General features: G+C 32.6%; 1 protein-coding gene and 1 non-coding gene across 2 annotated transcripts in view; one reads left to right on the top strand and one right to left on the bottom strand.

Moving 5' to 3' along the window:
- LOC143386207 (ephrin type-A receptor 6-like) overlaps window positions 1-17,392 on the bottom strand; it is a 223,411-nt gene that overhangs the window by 182,340 nt on the left and 23,679 nt on the right. The window lies entirely within an intron of this gene.
- Window positions 6,965-7,037, top strand: Trnaa-ugc (transfer RNA alanine (anticodon UGC)). Its single transcript has one exon. It is a non-coding gene; the product is annotated as a tRNA-Ala (tRNA).

Here is a 17,392-nt window from a genome sequence, read left to right as displayed (position 1 = left end):
TTATGTGTATAGAGATGATGCATGAATAGACCATATGGTGAATAAAAAATATAACAGGTTACTATTTTAAATAATGGATTGAATTGATATTTTAAAAAATACATGAAATCTGGTATTCACATACAAACATTCAATCCAAGTAGTTATACATGTAGTGGTAATATTAGGGTTACTAATTATAACAAACTGTGTTTGAGTTTTGCTTTGAAAATGATGATGGAATTCAAAAGTTATGTGATATAAAAGAAATCTCATGAAAAAGCAAGTAAAGCAACATGGAGAAATGCATGGGATCTGATTCAAGGAGTGAATGAAAGTGAATCATATGCATATCAATTTGTGAATTGTGGATGAAATGATACATCCTATGATGTATATATACTGAAGAAATAGGAATATAACAATTTTGAATAAAAATTTAATTAAAAATACGCATCATGTCCCATATGAATATACTTTTATTGATGTTAAACTGTGTCTCTTACTGTAGAAATATTAGGGTTAGTACTCAATATTCACTGAAGTTCACTTTGAGTATTCTGAAATGAATATGTATATCAAGAAATTGAATATTTCTGAAAAATATCTCCTGAAAAGTTGATTATAAATCCACACAGATGGACATGAAAGAATCAAGGTAGTATAAGTATATGACACACATAGTTCATGTTTGCAAATTCATACTAAATATATATATATATATATATATATATATATATATATATATATATATATATATTAATACATTAAAATGTAATAGTATGTATGCCAATCGAAATTCATAAGGGGATATATATATATATATATCCTTCACATATGTACTCCAAATATTCATTTTCCTCTACATTGTTTCATGTCTAAACTTGTTGAAGTATAAAGCTCACCACAGCTTGAATTTTCAGTTACATCAGTGTATTGGGGGGCAGTGATCTCTTCATGAAATTTGTATTTACCAAAGTGAGAGTACTCTCAAAAATATACCTGTGATGGCAGTAGGATTATATATATGTATATAAAAATATACATTGTGACCCAGGCGACAGAGACAGGGAGTCAGGAAGTTACATATTTGTTGATTTTGAAAATTCTTGGAGAAGTAAAAGGAGAAAAATGTGTCACAGGTTTTATAATATGTATCTCTGATGAAGCAAAAGGCAAGGCCAAGTATACACCATGCCTCCTATCAAATGCCTCTACTTCTATTCCTTTAGGATTATTTTTATTGATGTTAGGGTAAGTAGTCAGAGCCTAGAAAGTTATGGGTTAGTGTCAGAGATTCAATATTTCAAATGGCAAAATGGAAAATGAGTCTAATACATATAGGAACACGTGGCACATAAAAATCTTCCACTGTCATCCACCACAATGCCTGGACATTACTATCACCCTAAAGAAGACACAATGAGAAAAGAAGAGGAAAAAAATCTGTGAATACATATCTGGAATTGGAAATTCTGAGGAGCTCACAAACCTGGGTGTGGCAGAAGAGATCTCAAAAGTTGAGGACAGGGTAAACATTCCACAAACATGGAACCCTGCTGGCCTAATGACTTCTTGATTATCTGCCTCTGACATTCGTTTACTAGAAATATAGCTTTCTTTTAGATTCCTTTGTAGTGATATCATGAAAGCCTGGTCTGAATCTATGTGAAGAGGAGGACATGGGTTCATATTTTCCAATAGGAACAGGAGGCAGCAGAGCTGAATCCTCTCTATGCAAGTGACTGTGGCCGTTGTGGTATGAATGTCTCCCTGGGTGCATTGTGAAGCCTTTGGCTCACTGCCCAGTTTTAATGGCATATCTTACAGCTTCCCTGGAAAATTGGTGTTTGTTTTTGAAATACAAAAAGGTCAACCAGGACACAGTGCTGGAGGGAGATCTGCCACATGGTGTGAGTCAGGGTCTGAAGGCAAAAACACAAACTGGGCTGCTACCCCATATATCTTTCCCACTTGAGCGTAGCAACTTATTTCTGAGCATTGCACCAAATCCTCTCCCCACAACAACATGCCTTTATATTTCCGGGTCTCCTGGCTGCACCTTGTCAGTCACATGTCATTTGGAAGCCAATGACAGAAGCCCAGGGGCCCACCACAGATTTTGGACCACACACCTGCACCCCATTGCTCCAGGCCCAGTTCCCTGCAGGCTCCTACTCACTGGCCTCTCTGTTCTTCACCAAGGTCATGAATTCCACTCAGTCAAAAATGGCACTTGCTGGTTCAGTCATGATGAGCAACCAGAGATCTAAAGGTTCTCCAGGGATTTCTGGTCTTGGGATTCTCAAAAACTTCATGGTATTGGCCTAGCCATATTTCAAGAATGAAGAAGTTGACACTGTGGGTTTTACTTCATTCAGGAGCCATTGAGTGTTGAGGAATCTCCTTTCAGTAAAAGCTCTGGAGATTGCATGCAGGCAAGGTTCCCAAAGAGTGGCGAAAGGTCACAGGAATCCAGGCCCATTGGGGTCTAAAACATGAGGTTCCTGTGAGTTTTGGCTCTCAACTATAGCTGAGAAGGCTTTCACAGCAAAATCATGTGAAATCCTAGCTGAGATTCCCAGTGCTGTGGAGAAAGCCACCCTCGGCCTAGATCTCAGTTTCCAAAGGCTCCCCTAATGCCTGGCCTTCTAAAATCCCAACACAATTCATGGCAATAGTTCTCTGAGATCAGTTCCAGTACTCAGTCTCTAATGGCATCACACCAGAATTCAAGCTGAGGTGGACCCAGTCATTTTTTCCAACCACCACACAAAAGACCACTATTCTAACAAAAACACTCCCACATGGCCCTCATCTTCTTCCATACAGACACTCATCATAACATTCTGGCTGGGGGTTTCTATAGGGTGAACAGTCTTAGATGGTGTGAAAAGAAAGCTCTCATGCCCATTATATGCCAAATGTCATGGTGGCCTGGACACCCTTCCTGAGAAACAGGATAGATAAAATGGGCCTGTAGTTATAACTGCTTTTCTTCTCAAATTAGAGGCCTCCTGCCTGCCAGGGGTAGATTCTTTATGTGTACTGGACTCATGAAAAAACCCAAACTCCTGTGTGCTAGTTACTGGAGGGCTTGCAACAACTCATTTGACCCAGAGGATCCCTGTTCTGACTTCATAGGGGTCAGGAGCCTGAACAGAGGAAGGCAAGAGACTTCATCCAATAGTACACTTCTTTTTCATTCTTTTAGATTGGGATGGACACATGGGATTTTTCTTGGGTTTCCTGGGGTGCTGAGAATGTAATTCACAGCCACACACAGGGCCAAGAGTCTGATTCAGCCACAGCTTTTACAAAGCACTTTACTTCAAAGGCACAGATTAGGCCTCTTCATTTCCATTTGAAACCATTTTCTTGAGAAGGCCCAAAGGAGTGCCCTAAGGCAAACACCTCTCTGACATTCAGGGGACAGAACAATAAGGAATAAAGAAGCCTGGAGAAAAACTTTTCTTTAATTGAACACTGTGGCATTGACAGCTCCTGATCATGCAACTTGGGTTACTATCTATCAGTTTGGGATACTCTGGGTTTTCATATAAAAATTCATAGAAGAAATCTCATGTCTCTGAAGAAAAGTAGCAAAACTAATCCAGGTCTCCATAACTTGATTCTATGAAAAAAGAGCCAAAGAATATATGTTTAACTTTGAGAAATAGCATCTGGGAATAATCCTTGTATTACATATAGACACTTTGATGGTTAGCAGGTGAAATATGGTTAGTGGTGGAACTCTAGTTCTGAATAAGCACAAATACACTAGAAGAAATAGGCATCCTACTGTTGGAATATTTTAAACAATATTTTTTCTTTAATACTGGATCAAATTATTCTTTTGAGATCCCTTCTAGCTGTACTTTGAAACTTGGAGACTATGGAATTACTAAAATAAAGTTATTACATTTCTGAGCAGTCATTTGTACATTTTATATAAATGGAAAAATTTTTAATAGGCTGTACTTTTCTTTTGCCAGTATCTAAGAAGCTTGCTATATATTTGTAAACACACCAAATGTAATTCAAGAAGTTTGCATAAAATGAAAACCATTTATCACTAGAAGACATTCTTCATATGCGGGATCTGTTTCTACATGTTTTAAACGTATTCTCTTGTGGATGAAAAAATAAAGCACTTTAGGTAATTGTCTTTGCATTTACATAGCACCTTCACTTAAGACACCTGGGTGTGTCCTACTACTGATATCTATGTCTTGTTTTACTTTATCTGATCTTAGTATATATGAAAATCCATGGTTATCATTAGTAACTTTGAATTTCAGGATTGATTAATACAGGATGATCTTTAATTTTGCCAATTTCTGTTAAGGCAATTTTTCTTCATATTTTATTCAATTATTAATTCAAAAATCATGTCTTATATTTTCAAATTAATGTGTGTTTTAAATCCAGGCTTAATTTGTGCCGCAGTCTGGCTGGGCAGAAAATCACGAGCCACTCAAACAGGAACAAACTTTATTTTGAAACTCCTGCCAATGCCCTGTATGCTTCCCTGGAAATATGTCGACCCCCACACGCAGCGTACTCCTGGGCCCACACCAATAGCAAATACCTTCTCTGGAATTCCCTCCTACCGCACTTCCCCAACAAATGGGAATGCTCCAGTAGTCCCAAAGCAGGCTAGGGTGGACAGCAGGGGTCTAATATCCCTTTGAATGCACATCTTAACATAATCATATCATCTCAATGGCTTCCTGGCGTCACCTTTCAACCAAAAATGCCATGCATCATTACTACTTGGCTATGGCTCTTAGCATCTCCCCCCTTCTGTTTAATTAAGCAACAAGCAATGTGGCTTAGGGACCCTGTCTCTGTCTGTTAGGTTGTCCAATTCAACATACGGTACTTACCCGTCATCAGATGAGCTGATCTCTAGGCGTCAGCCTCCTGTCTTAGGTTGGTACCACTGCAATTGGATCATACCCATCACTGACTACTGGTCCAGCATATAGCCATACTTGTGGATAGGCCTATGCACCAGTGTGTGGGGGGGTGAGATTCTTTGCCTCACCTCTGTTGGCCCCCAAATCCTTGGTGCCAGGTATCCTCAATGACTGCACAGCCAAAGCATCTTGCCAAAAGCATACACCATCTTGGCATTCTTTCCCAATCATAAGGAATATTGAAATATTCTGTAAAATAATCAATGGAGAGATCAAGTCTGTGGAAGAGCTTCTGGAAGCTGAAGTTCTCAAAGTTGCTAATAAGGAGAAAACTGTTCAGGATTTGAAACAGGAAATAGAGACTCTAAAAGAAGAAATAGGAAATATCCAGCTGAAAAAGGCTCCCACTCCTGATACAGTATGTTTGTGTGTTGTTTTGTCTTGAAATGTTGTATTGTCTTTGTGACGAAAATATGGAAGAGGTGTTAAGTAAATTGTTGAAAAAAGGAGGCACCCCAATGAAACCAAGAATAGTTAGGGCATGTGTTGATAAAAGCCCAGAAACTCTAGTCAGAAAAAAGAAAGATCAGAAGAAGAAGGATTATCAGGAAAAATGTTGCAGCAAAAGGGTATTACTGAATACTTTTCGTTATAGGACGGGAGCAAATCTGCTCGTCCCTGTTCGTCACCCCTCGGTTATTTTGCTGCAGCTGGACTTCGGCAAATTTGTTGGGGTTATGGGAGTAGGAGGGAAGTTGTTTTCTTGTTGTTATGTATATAATTTTACTTTGAACCTTTCAAGATATGGCTAGATAGACCACCAACTCTTAACAATTTCACCAGTCCCAGGAGAAGGATAGAAGTGGCATAGGTTTATTCTTGGAATAGTGCTTCATTCACATCACAAAATGTCTGATATGAAGGAAGTCTCCTTTTAAAATATTAAATACTAAAATTCACACAAATGTTCATGAGCTTGGTAAATAGTAAATGTCTTTTGGAACTTTTGAGATCACAGTGTCATTGACCTTTGCTTTTCTTTACAAATAGCCTCTGCTAGAAACTCAATCCAAGATTGTATTCAGCCCAAATTTCTCCCTTCTGGCATGCCAAGCAGATTACCACTTCTCAACTGGATTTTCCAAATCTGAACATCATATCTTATTAAGATGATTGATGGGAGATTCACCCTTCTTTGAAAGCAGTTTTGATTAGAAATAACAGAAATGAAAGAAAACCTGTTATATTTGTTCCTACCAAAATTCAAATACTTAATGAGACATCTTTGGAAGCTTTATGTGGTTGTTTTATTTTAAGGAGCCATTTCTATGTTCATTCACACAAACTTGTTGGTGGGAGAGATTTGTTCAACCCCCACTTTCTAACTGGCACCTTTCCCACTCATGTCTTTGCAAGAAGGAAAACAAACAAACAAAACACTTGTGTTGTTGTTGTTGTTTTGTTTCTTCCTCTATAGAATTGGAAGCTATATGTTACTTTCTAAATTATTTTATGTTTATATAAATGTATGAATGTCTCTCTTAAGAAGGCATATCTTCCCTGAGAATTACAAATGATATTTTGAGCTCTTATTATCTCTGTCAATTAAATGTATCTGAGACTTATTAAAATAAGAAATCTGTTATAGATAATACATTTTAAATATTAACTCCTAAAAATGTTATGTAGTGAAAAATAGGACCACATTATTAACATTGCTTATTATTATTTATATGCAATCTTTTTCAAAGAAATTTTTCAATATTTTTCCAATTTTAGATTATTCTTTTTAAATTTTCCTACTTATGAACTGGCTTTTAAAAAAGAAAACAAGGATTAAGAAATATTTTAGGTAACATTACAAAATGATGGACGAATGATTAGTTTATTTTTCCTACAAATTGAACATGAACAGATGTGTAATGCAGGTGTAGATCATCAACACTTTATGATATGCTTGCTTTTAATTTTCATCTAATGCCTTGATCGCTTACGAGTTAGTCATGTGTGGTGTTAGAAATTTTTGAAATACGGCTTAATCAGTTGTTAAGAATAAATCGGGCTGGGGTTGTAGCTCAGTGGTAGAGCGCTTGCCTTGCATGCAAGAGGCACTGAGTTCGATCCTTAGCACCACATAAAAATAAATAAATAAAATAAAGATCTTTAAAAATAAATAAATAAATAATAAAATTGTGATCGTGATTTTATCACTATATTTAATGGTTTGTTGCATACTTTGCAGGATAATGAATTTCATTTCCTTGCATTATCCTATAAATAACCTTAAACTTTTAAATTAGGATAATCATAGTTGCTTTCTTAACCTTGCAAACATGTACTGCTCCATGAATTTAAGAATTGGAATATATATCTAACTCGAACTACATCAAATATGACATATCCATATGTATGCATTCAAACTGTTTACTCAGAAAGACATACTTCAGACCTCTTAGATAATGGTTTCTTTTACTTGTGTTCACTATTAACCTTTTGTCTCCATATTGCTAGAGATGCCTTTTTATAGCTCCATGAATTTTTACAAATTCATTTAAATGGATATACTTAACAATGATTTTTTAAATAAAGCAAAAACTTGAGCTTATATATGACATTCATTGACAGCTGCTCTAGAGATGTATACAGTTTTCACTGATAGTTATGTTTGAGAAGTTTTTTTGGTTTTTATTTTCTTTATTGGCCTTGGTAAATATACTGAAACTTTGAAACATGCACATACACTTAAAAATTTTTTTTGAAGATTACCTGAGAATGTACAAAACACTCATCTGCAAAACTTGACAAAACATTAACCTAAATCAAGCAGGCACAATTGAAATTGAGTATTTGGCAATTAAAGTATATATATTTTTTTATATTACATCATGACCTTATGAACCTTCATAATCATTTAACTTGTTATGTGGTAACCGGAGCTCAGGCTTTCCAGAATATAATGTTCCTATCAGTCCAAAGAAATGAAACCACTTGGTAAAACTGACAGATTTTAAGTCAAGGAGATTTTTCTTTTTATGTCATACATTATTTTGATGGGTAACTAATAATCACCAAGGATGTTAGTATTGATATAATAAATAGAAGCATATATTCTTGCTACTTGTTGTTGCCATGGGAAACACACTATGATTATTGTTTTAGTTTTTAAATTTTAATTATTTTATTTATACATGTAATAATAAAATATCTCTATAGTAATAAAATTGAAATTAAAATAATAAATCCATTCCTTATATATTAACTAAATATATATTGACGTTCACTGTAGGCAATTTAGTCTGTCCTTTAATTTACTTTTTCCATTTTTAAAATTAGACTTAGAATGTCCCCTTCTTTCTGATAAATTTTGAAAACCTAGCATGCTGTTTTTTTTTCCTAAAACTTCAAGTTTTTCATATTGTTATGAATTTTTTGAATCATTCGTTGTTTTTCTTTTTTTGAAGTAAAGCATGGTCCTTTTTGTTTTTACTTAATGACTAACTAGCTAACTGAGGCTGCAACATAAAATAATACTGGTGTTTTTCCAAATGATTAGAGATACCCTTTTATATAATCTAAATATTTGAGCCTCTATACTATTCTACTCTGCTCCATGACCTATTTGTCTCTTTCTTCATTACTATAATGATTTTCTTTCATGGTAGTATTTTAAGACAATTTTGTTTTATATTATATTTTAATAACTCTTACATGAACTCACACACCAAATAACAGTTTTTATTGCACAATTATCATAATATACTGACCTCTTTACCTACCTTATATGAACACAAATTTTTAAAAGGTCACTATACATACATATGTACATGTATATTTGTTTGTATATATATATATATATATATATATATATATATATATATATATATATATTTATCACACTAACCATTAAATTAATAAATATTGAATATACATATGACAAATAATAATTTTGAAGAAATGTCAAGAAAATAATTTCCTAGGCCTCAGTATATAAACATAAACATTTTATAGTTAACAAAATGCTTAACTATGATAATACAATAATCTATATATTAAAAATTAAAAGATTAAATTTATTGAGTTTTATGGTATTATGTGAAAATCAGAATTTTCAGGGCATCTTAAGTTCATTTAATAGGGCTATAGTTAATTCCTCAAAGACAGTGGGATTGGAGACCATGAGTTTTAGTGCTAGGTTGAATGGTAAACTTTACATCAAATTCAGAAACATTTATCCAAGATGTCCATTCCCACTCTGTTAGGGGAAAAATAGTTATTAAAATCTAGCATATTTTTGAGTTCTATTCCAGAAATAAGTGTCTTTCCTGACAGGCAGGTCTGCCTGGGCATATCAGGACTAACCCTGACCATTTAGCAAAAAGTACCATATTAATACAAATTTATTTCTGTTACGTCTTGGAATTCAATTGTAAAACTAAAGCAATAATAAACTACTGTCCAATTGAAATTAATTTAATGCCTTTCAAAATATCAAAGTAAGGGACTCTAATCCTCATCTGATGTTTTGACTGCTTTATTTGGTATGCATATTTTCTGGGAAATCTAATTTTATTTTTGCATTGCTAATCCATTTCATTTCAAGCTGTGTTTTGATTTTTCATACCAGCAAACTTTCACATAGGTATCTAAATTTCTCATTTAGATGAATAACTATAAAATAAATCCTAATTCAAATATTCCTGAGCAAACCTTATTTTAGAATGCATCAAAATAGGAAGCAGTATTCCTGAAAGACTTAACTGCTGTGTTTTAGGAAAGGAAAGATTGTGCTGTGCACACCTTGGGGCAGGTCAGCCAGTTACAAACCTCTTGGCTTTGCTGAAAGTTAGTGAAACAGATATTGATTCACCTTCTTTATTTCTGTCAAATATAATATTGCCAATTTATTATTCATATATTCTTTTGGGAAGAGACCGTTCACATCTTTTATACCTTCCAAACATTTGCCAAATGAGAATACTCTAGTGATTTCCATGCATTTTAATCCATCTATGTGAAGCCTGAAAACATCTAGAACAAGGGAATTGAACTCACCCAGTTAATCAAAATTCATTGTTGAGGGCTTCCAGATTCTTTCTACTAACCTCTCACTCCTTGTGAAGGGATTTTATTGTCAGTAGTTAATATTTTATGGGAATGCTGTCAGCTTCTTACAGAGTCCAAAGGAGTTATATATTTTTTCTGACATAATCATAATTCCCATCAGTATGGTTAATGTCAGCATCTGTAGGATTCCTTTGATTTTTAAGGAGAAAAAACATAAAGAATTCCAGACTCGTCAAATAAGAATAACTTAATGCTTCAGGAAATTCCTATTTCTCTGGGTGAATGCTTGGGGACCAGAGGGACAGATATGCAATGGATGCCTCTCAGTGGTTTACAGGTTAACCTGTTTTTTTCTTTGCCTGTTGAACTGTGCCAGGAAAGAGAATTTCATGTGATAGCTTTGCACACAAAGACAAGTAATTTAAACTAAGGCAGAATGACACACGCACACATGCACAACTATTGTGGATAATGGGTGTTCAGAAAATTATCCCACTAATAATATAATCTCTGCAAAATACTATACATGTCTCAAAACACAAGACCGTAAAAGAGTCTTGGAATATGTTCTTTGTGACAGGCTTTACATCAGCTGGATTCTCATCAGTTTGTTTTGCTAAGTACCACTTCTATTTTATTCTTGTTGCTGAGAACTGTGAAAAGAAGCATGAAAATGACCTGTAAAGGCAAAGGGGCATTTGGGTTGATAATTAATCTTTACAAATGACAAGCAACTGATTTAATAATGAAAAATTATTCAGTTAACTAATATGACTGACCTTTCAGCAAAATTGAATGAATCATCCAGTTTTGGCTTCAAACAAACTCAAGCACTAAGCATATAGCAAATGTTTGATCTATTGTTGATTTTGCTATGAGAAATGTATACTGGACCCTATTCAGCTTTGAAGATCTTAACAAATGTTTTCTTCTAAAAAGCATATGAGCTCTTCACTTATCTGAAACTTCCTCCATCATCAGGTGTTTTTATGTCAATCACTTGTCTAGGTTTTATTAGAATCAGGTTTAAAGAGAAGTTCTGTAATTGGTATTTGTTTCCCAGATAGAATATTGAAAATTTAAGATCTCACTATGAAGTTGAGATATGGTCAGGGGGGTTATTAAATTTGACTTTCTAATGTAGGAACTTTGCAGTAGCCATTATCTCTATCTATACAGAGTATCGTTTATTTCTTGCATGATAAAAGCCTTATTCATTATAAGATAAATGTTTGGCAGAGCAACTTTATTTTTCTATTTTTCTATGTAAAAATTCTTGAAACTTTACATCATAGGATAGCATGTTCTATATTGATTCTTTTGAAACAAATTATCTATTTCCTTAGAAAGGCATTACAGGCCATGAAGATAAAGTTGAAAAAAAAAAGATAAAATTTTAAAGTAGTTATTTCAGATATCTGGGAATAGTCTGCTTCTTTGATGAATTTAACAACTTTCCTAAGCCAAAGTCAATACCATAATTAAGATTTTAGAAAATGAATTATAACTTGGTTATGAAAAGTCAAAGGCATTGTAAAAGAAAAAAAAAAACTTTACTTCCACATTTAACATTCTGACAAAGTAAATAGACATGACATGATTAAGAAGGGACATCTTCATATTCATGGACATTTAAGTTATACACTAAATAAAACCTGAAATGATCAGCTGAAAAAAAGTTTTAAATTAATGAGAAAATTTAGTTGGGAGGTATATATAAAATATTGTAAGATGGAACAATTGAAACAGCAGTTTTAATACAAAAACAATGGCCAGATCAGTATACTAAAACTTCCAAATTATGTTTGGGCTAGAGGTTGAACCCAGGACCACATATCTATAAACTGTTTTATTATTTAAATATATTGCATATTATGAAATATTTTAGATTATTCCAATTGATAATATGATTTTATTATTGTAAATAATTAGTATAAATAACTGCATTGGTGGATTTTTCTGACATTAAATAATTGTGAAGTACATTCTACTTAAATATATCATATTTTAATACACTGTTGGTTTAGTTAATAAAAAATTAGGATTTTTATAATTATATTCATAAACCAAATAGAAATATAATTTTTCTTTCTGCTATTGCCTACAATGGTTTAGTTCTGTACATGGTGTAGATTAAAAGGTAGAAAATCCCCCATCTTTTAAAAAAGAAAGAAACTTCTAATACACAGTTTACTTAAATGTAGGCATAACCTATTCCAAAAATGTTAGTAAAACACATCTAAAAGTTCTTGAGAATTTTTTAAAAAATTTGGGGTGAGTGGAGTTCTGATTACCATTTCAAATTCTTATATGATTAAAATTTTATTTTCATACTCTATTTCTTGTAATCTACTTATATATTATTTTTTAAAGTTTTAGCTAGAATTTTAAACATAATAATGCATTGTTGCTAGTTTTATTCTTTAACAAAATATACTTTTTGCAACATCTACAGATATTTTTTGTTTTCCTTTCTATATTTTTTCATCTCCTCATCTCTTTGTCTTTCAATTTATGACAGGAATGTGTCTTCTCAAAGCTTATGGGTTTGTTATTAATTTTTTTCTGTTTATTAACTCCATGTCCACCTCCTTCTTGCTTTAAAAAAACCTGTTTGCTTTTGCAATATTTTCCACCTCTATCCTTTTTAGTATATTTATAATATTTGCTTTATATTCATTTTCCTTTTACTGCATTAATGTTGCTTCTTCTGTCATATGATTTATATTCATTGTCTTTCATTTTTAAAATGTCTGCCTTTCTTCCTACATTTTGTTCATGAAGATTCACCCTTGACTAGAAATGCTAATTTTATTTCTTACTCAGAACTTCAAATGGAGTGGGTATCCTATGGAAGGAAAGCCTCAAGGACTGAAAACCTGCCTCAACCACTCTCTGCACATGCTCCCTTATATACTTTATAATATACATTAATATTTTCTTAAATATTAACCTTCTTGGAAAGATAAATAACTATCATAGGAAGATAAATAATTTAGTACTATTGTCAAAATCAACTAGAAGCTTCATTGATATGTCCAAAGAACATAACATGTTCTTTTTTTGAATATTTTCTTTCCACTTTTAAAATAATATTACTTCCATATCATTTTGTTAGGCTTAGGTAAGCATCGCCATTGCATTTCAATTTCAAAGTCCTGTGTGTCCTACCTATGAAATAGACTAATAAAGATGAGCAAAAACTCTAACTTGTTGATTCCTACCAAATATAGATGACCCTCAAACATTTATTGAAGAATCATGAATTGAATTAACTTATCTCTCTTAAAAAATTTACCCATTCCCAGTTCCAGATTCCATTAAAATAAAGAAATAATTAACATGTGGTGAGGAAAAAATATTCTTTATTCTATATGTTCCCTCCTTATTAGAGGTTTATGTTCTTATTTAACCCTAATCTCATATGTGTTAATTTCAAATAATGCATTTGGCTTATTATAAACTACTACAGGAAAAGAGATTCTTTTCCTTATAGGGAAACGAGATTATGGTATTATATTGATGACTTCAATACTTCTTTATATCTAAAATAGAACCATGAAGATAAAAGATTATTAAAATACCCATTAGTGATTTTTTCACTTGTCCTGGAATTGTTGATTATAACAATGTTGAGTTGTTTCTAGGGCATTTTTTTTGTCATAGATTAATGAAGTTTACCTAATTTTGAAGATATTGAAGACAATATTTAAATGGAGTAAGAGGAATTAAGTTGCACTTAATTGACAAAAAATCAATTCAAGAAGTTAACAAAGTACCCAATAGGTGTGAGTCATACATGAAGAAATTCTTGAAATCCCAACTACACTGGAATAAGAATCCGTATCTATATCAACATAGAATCTCAGTGCTTTATAATGTTGTCTCTTTGGTATTAATCTTTGATTAAAGATTCCTAATAAGAAAAGCATTAACTTTTATCAACATTTAGCACTCTATTAAATAATAGAATTTCCAATTTATGATGATCTTTCTTTATTATATAACTTTATAGCAGTTTGATACAATGAGTATTTTTCCCACAAAGTGTTCCAAAACAAAGAACTCTCAGTATAAATTTTCTTTTTATTGTAATCATTGAAACTTGGTATAGAAAACTGGGAGTATTTTAAGGTTAGAAATAAACAAGTTTGCTCATAAATGTATTTATCTGAAAAATCTTTATTCCACCCCTGCCATATACCAGATAATGTTTTGAGTGCTGACTTATTTTCAGTGAAATAACAGAAAATGTCTGGCTATTATAAGCATCAGAGTATTAGTAAAGAACATAGCCACGCAAAAATTATACCCTGAATTATTTAATTTGAATATTGATACTAGTAAAAATGATAAAGCAGAGAGCACTATAAAAACATATGAATGGAGAGTGAGAGAATTTTACTAGCTGTACTCAGGCAGGAGACGTCCTCTTAAAAAACGTACACATTAAACCTGGGTCTGAAGGATGTGGGAGGGTAGCCAGAGTTAGGGGGAAAGCAAACAGAAGAAGAAGTTTTTAATTCTCCCACTCTCCTTGTCTATACCCCTAACTACACCCCTAATTGATTCTCAGTAAGAGTCAGATCTAAGGGAGGCTCTTAGCTTTTCTTCCTGGCTCCAGGTTTTCCTTGCCAATCATGAGTCCAAGTAAAATGGGAAGATGTGACCAAATGGCATTTAATGTAGTCTACAAAGGATTAATGAATAAAAGCCCTAGGATCGTTTTGTATTGGTGGATGTCAATTATCTTCCTGCCAGGAGATGTTACTGTTTTCTGGGTAAAGTATTTGCTGAGAAAATGAGGTTAAGAACATACATTCATAATCTGTAGCCTTCCCACTCATACTGACTGACTGTCTCAGCATAGAGGCCGATGATTAAAAGGACAAGGAAATTTACAGCTTCCAAGCAAGAGAAGGTCCCTTGCAATAATTTACAGCACCATGGAATATGCTTTGCCTTCTTGTTAAACCCTTATATTTAGAAATAATACCTTCTCCAGTCTATTACTTCTGAAGGGTATATTAATTTAATAATTATAAAAAAGTAATATATAGAAGAAAATATTTGCAAGTTTTATTATTATGATTGGCATAGGTTATTTTTAGTCATTCAAGCAAACACTTTGCAATCAAGTATAGCATAAATAAGCTGTACCCTCGTGTTGTATTATATTCTTACTCAGGGTACAACTGAGTTTGTGATCATGCACTTAATTAAAATGTAGACATTAGCCTTGGCATTATCTTGTGTACAAGCTGGTTAAACTATTTCTAAAAGCTTCATTGGAATTACAGAGTGACCCCTTTAAATTAATGAAATGCAGGACAGCAACATTCTATAATACTGATGGATTATATATATCCAAGTCCTTGCTTATCAATGTGTTAAATGCTTGCTTCATTTCAGAGGATTGATTTCTAAAAGTTACTGTACAATCTTTACCATAGGTGTTATTAATAATGATATTTCAAGCACATTTATAAATATAGCCAAGATATCATGTGTAAAATATTCATTGAACAGAAGAAGAAAACAATTATTAAGGAGCTAAGTATTTTGTTGTTGTTGTTCTAATGTTGTTCTAATGACAGTAGAATTCACTGTGATGATATTTCTATCTACAAGTTCAAATAGTACAAGAATGTTAAAGAAGCTATGGATGTCATTATCCCTCTCAATTTAAAACTGAATACATATTTTAATTATTACTCTTAAACTGTCATGTTAGTTGCTCAATAATTTGCATTTGATATTTCTGAGATTTTACCTAAAATATCAACTGAAGCATTTACTTTAAGCATTTAAGATATTGTAACATTTAGCAAAATGTGATCAATATCATTGATCAGAATTAATTGTTTACTAGGACTTTCAGTTCTAAGTATGTTAGGTAGATTTTTAAACTAAGATACATATAACAAACAGAAAACATTTATTTGTAAAATATTTGAACTTTAATAACACATGCTTCTCTGTCAGATTGTTTTTTTCATTATCCACCCATTTATGCATCTACTCATGTATTTATTAACCACTACTGTGTTACAAAATATTTATTAACTGCTTATTGGGTGATAATTTGTGAGGATAAATAAAATAGATAATGATAAGCTTTAATGCTTAATAATATACGTCTTGTATCATGATCTTCTTTAACTATTTTATGTATAATAATACATATGATCCATCAATACCTGTAAAAGGGCTGGGCATGGTGGGGCATACCTATAATCTCAGCAGCTTGGGAGGCTGAGGCAAGAGGATCATGAGTTCAAAGCCAGCCTTGGAAACTTAGTGAGGACCTGAGCAACTCAGTGAGGCCCTGCCTCTAAATAAAATACAAAAAAGGACTGGGGATGTGGCTCAGTGGTTAAGTACTCCTGATTTCAATCCCTAGTACTAAACAAACAAACAAACAAACAAAAACTGTATAAGACAGGTATCATAATTAACCCCATTTGTGCTGAGAAAACTCAAGGAAAGACACATGAAAGAACTTTTCCATACCAATATTAATTAAAGTGAGTAAGATTCAGATCAACTAGTTGAAAAGTTATACAATTAATATATTGAAAAATTCTGAGTAAGAATGCTCTTAATTCATTAAGTTCTTGTTTCTCTAAGATGAACAAATATCCATTTTTTTAAATCTGAAGTATAACATAAGCTTTTAAATTAATCTGGTAGTAAATATGAACACATAAGTAGATGATTAGAATTCACCATAATAACATCTATTATAATTAAGTTCTAGAAGTATAGCAGGGTGCAAAAGAGAAACTGGGTATCCTTCAGAGAATATGATCTCATACAACAGAGATTCTCTCTGCCAAAAATGACAGTCATCCAATTACCAACAAAATCCTAAAACACTAAAAATAAAGTAATGGAAACCTAAATCATTTTACAGATATCTTATTACAGGGATACATATCTTAGTTTTAGATATTCTGCCAGGATTTTTTTTACTCTTTGATGCTGGATCAGTAAAAAATGAACATATACTAATATTCAAATTTGAATTACTAATCCTTTGAGATTGGCTATTTCACATACACATATATTTGTCACTGTGGCTTCATAATTTAGTATATTTTAGTTATGATATTATATAATATTTTTAACAGATAACACTCTTGCTACAACTATGTGAGGAAATTGAATATGTTACCAATCTATCTTGTTTTTCAAGAGCATCATTACTTATAGAGATCACCCATGAGTTGAATTGGTTTGGTAATTACTCATTGAATTCCACTTAAGGCTGAATGAACTTTTGGTTGTTGTTTAATGCTACAGTACACTGTGCTATGTAAAATGTTCATTAATTCTTCTTTCAAGGAAAATAAAGAAAACTTTAAAAGTATTGTCTAAAAAGGCAGAAAGCAGTGATTACACACAGAAATAAAAGATGGGAATGG

This window comes from Callospermophilus lateralis, unplaced genomic scaffold (genome assembly GCF_048772815.1).
Source record: "Callospermophilus lateralis isolate mCalLat2 unplaced genomic scaffold, mCalLat2.hap1 Scaffold_741, whole genome shotgun sequence".
Taxonomy (NCBI): Eukaryota; Metazoa; Chordata; class Mammalia; order Rodentia; family Sciuridae; genus Callospermophilus; species Callospermophilus lateralis.
Note: the sequence above shows the minus strand (reverse complement) of the source record. Positions and strands in the feature narration are given on the sequence as shown.